Here is a 3607-nt window from a genome sequence, read left to right as displayed (position 1 = left end):
CTTACTGAATCAGAATCTNCTCTCCAGCTGATTCATATGCTCACTGAAGTTGGAGAAGTACTGTTCAAAACTATTTGGTGAAAGGAAATAGAAAAGCCTACCTGGTTACTCTAGTTTGTATATCATGTTTTCACCACTCCTTTCTTTTGCCTACTCACTATTGTCTTTCATCTTTGTCTGCATGCGAATTGTTCAGGTTGCCTCTAAGATATGCTAATTTTCTTGTAGACAGTAAACTGAAGAAAAGATATCACTTCCATGAAAAAACTTGTTCTACATTTATATCTGGTATATCGTTTTCTGAGTCTAGAACTGCAGTCTCCAGTACAGCAGGCACTAGCCACATGTGGTTATTTAGACTTAATTATAATAAAAATTAAATTAAAAATTCAGTTCCTCAGTCACCATAGTCATATTTTGGGTACCGATTATATATTGGATAGTGCAGATATTTACCATATACTCCACCATGGAAAGTTGTATCAGATAACAACTGTCTAGAGAGTACTATATACTAAGTTAGGCTTTGAAACCATCAGTTTCAAAAGCTTCCAGATCAGACTGACAGCTTCTGTGAACCAAGATAACCAGTTGAAAGAGAAAATCTAGTTAGCTCAAAGGGTTATTCCCAGAGCAGTTGGTCTATTTCTGAAATATCAAGTACATCATGTAGGTTAGAAGTATAAGAGGAAAGGTAGTATAAAATGCCTCCTCTTTTCCAGTTCCTCTACTATTAAAAGGAGATCATGACAAGAGCATCCTACCAAAATGGGAGACTTGGAAATGAGAGCATAGGTTCCCAATCAGTCACTGCATGTATGATACTGGGTAAATTATTTGACCTGTCTAAGTTTGAGTTTACTCATCTGTACAGTTAGAATATTGTGTTCATTGCCTTTTAGGTTCTTATTTGTTTCTGCAATTTTCAATTACATGAATTAGAGACTTCTAGTGCTACTACCTGAAATCTACCCAGAATTGCCATGGATACCATTTAATGAGGGATATATACTTTACATGTATCAAACACAATTGCTGAGGTTACACATAATTTTTTTTATCTACTTTTAAGGAGATAATAATCCAGAGGACTGGTCTATAAAGTAGAGTGCTTATACTTCAAGAAAGACATAGTTGATTCTTACAACTGGAGGAATAATATGTTAAAATTTCTTTCTTTATTCACTTTTTATTTAAAATAAGCCCTGGCTTTTTCCTCCCTGGCTGCTTGAAGCTCGGCTACCATCATGAACAACACAGTAACTATCTGGACCAGGAAGTTCATGACCAACCAACTACTTCAGTGGAAACAAATGGTCCTTGATGTCCTTTACCCTAGGGAGGTGTTAGAACCTAAGACAGAAATTTGGAAAAAACTAGGTGAAATGTGTAAGACCACATGAGATGTCATCTTTGCATCTGGTTTCATACCCCATTTTAATGGTGGCAAGACAGGTGGCTTTGGCATGATTTGTGATTCCTTGGATTATGCAAAGAAAAGTAAACCCAAACTTGCAAGACAGATAGACTTGCAAGACATGGCCTGTATGAGAAGACAAAGATCTCAAGAAAACAGTGTAAGGACCTCAATAGCAGAATGAAGAAAGTCAGGGAGACTGCAAAAGCCAGTATTGCTCCTGGCAAAAAAAAAATAAAGTATCTAGCAGTGAGCTAGAGATTGAACAACAGAGGGAATAAAGATTCTGCAGTGACCTTATCTATGGTGATTGGGCATATTTTTCATGAAAGGATTAATAAACTAGAAACTTTAAAAAAAACTTTGGAAGAATATAGGGATTATCAATAGTATGCATCTATATGAGTGAAATATTGTCAAGGAATATACTTATCAATATACATATGAATATTATGAAATAATGCATATACTTACTGGAAGTGCATGTTCAGATATTTTTAAAGTTTTGAAGTGCTAAATTGTAGAAGTTTGGAGGGCAATTACATAGGAGGAGAGAGACAGGAAAATAATAATACAGTATGTGAAAAATGCTTTAAAAAGAATATAGGATTCAATAAGTGCACAAAAGAGGGCACGTAATCATGAGTAGGGGTCAGGGGCAGGATACCTTTTCAAAAGTTGTGGTTCTTGCTGCACAGCAAAGGAAACAACCCACAAAANTAAAATTAGGGTTATATATTTTTATTTTTAATAATTTGTAGAATTTATGGGATGGCTGGGTGGCTCAGTTGGTTAAGCAACTAACTCTTGATTTTGGCTCATGTCATGATCTCGTGGTTTGTGAGGTCCAGCCCCACATGGGGCTCTATGCTAACAGCATGGAACCTAGGTAGGATTCTCTCTCTCTTCCTCTCTCTCTGCCCCTCCCCCACTCACCCATTCTCTCAAAATAAATAAACTTATAAAATAATTTGAATAATTTCCAAATTGTTATTTGGGGAAAAAAGGAAATGGTCTGAGAATTTTCCAGGTTTCCATGTTTTAGTAAGCTAGTTCAAATTTAGTATTAACACTGAAGAAAATTTAAGACATCTAAAAATCTCCAAGACTTTTCTAAATGCTTCCAAAATTGACTTATTCTAAATATTAAACATCATGATTGATCTTTCTAATTTCTAGTGTTTAGCATTACTTTTTATTTTTACCCTTTTTAAATTATTTTTTAATCCTAATACTTTAAAAAAAATAAATAACTTAGAACCTTGACCTTGATTTTTCTCAGGAGAAAAAGGAAAAATTATTACTTTTCTACATGATATTACTTTCTGTTAAGTTTATTCATCTTTGAGAGAGAGAAAAAAAATGTGAGCAAGGGAGGGACAGAGAGAGAGAGGGAGACACAGAATCCGAAGCAGGCTCTGAACTGTCAGCTGAGAGCCTAACACAGGGCTCTAACTCGAAAACTGTGAAATCATGACCTGAGCTGAAATCAGCCCTTAAATGACTGAGCCACCCAGGCATCCCTATATGATGCTACTTATATTCAAGAAAAATGGCTGATTATTTTTAACATCTGTAAATACTCTTATATACCAAAAATCATCACTATTATCCAGCATAATTTATTTGATTTAACAGTAGCTTCTAATTAAACATAGATGGTATTATTTTTTGCTAGACTTATTTGATAAGTCTCATAGGGAATAAGTAGTTTCATAGGAATATATTTTCCTATTCATTTGAAATACTTGAAATTATTCAAGGCATAAAGGCACTAGATGGTAGACTCTTTTTCTGCCAGACCCTAAACAGTATAAGAAACACCATTACATTTCATGTTTTTCCCATTCACTGGTTGCAGACCTCTGAGCTTGGAAAATTAACTAGAAATTACATAATAATGATAGAATTAAGACTAAGTGGGGCACCTGGATGGCTCAGTAAGTTAAGCATTGGACTTTGGCTCTGATCATGATCTCGTATTTCATGAGTAAGAGCCCCACATCAGGCTATATCTGCTGTCAGCACAGAGCCCACTCCAGAATCTCTGTCTCCTTTTCTGTCTGCCCTTCACCTGCTCGGATGCACACATGCTTGCTCTCTCTCTCTTTCTCTCTGTCTCTCTCTCAAAAATAAATAAACATTAAAAAAAAAAAAGACTTAAGTTCCCTTAATCTTTTGTATTGGCTG

The 3607-nt window shown here is 35.3% G+C and overlaps 1 pseudogene; it reads left to right on the top strand.

Moving 5' to 3' along the window:
- The first annotated feature begins 1247 nt into the window (after positions 1-1247).
- Positions 1248-1675, top strand: LOC144224263 (small ribosomal subunit protein eS24 pseudogene; annotated as a pseudogene).
- The last annotated feature ends 1932 nt before the right edge of the window (positions 1676-3607 follow it).

The sequence above is a fragment of the Crocuta crocuta genome, unplaced genomic scaffold (genome assembly GCF_008692635.1).
Source record: "Crocuta crocuta isolate KB4526 unplaced genomic scaffold, BGI_CrCroc_1.0 scaffold1129, whole genome shotgun sequence".
NCBI lineage: Eukaryota > Metazoa > Chordata > Mammalia > Carnivora > Hyaenidae > Crocuta > Crocuta crocuta.
Note: the sequence above shows the minus strand (reverse complement) of the source record. Positions and strands in the feature narration are given on the sequence as shown.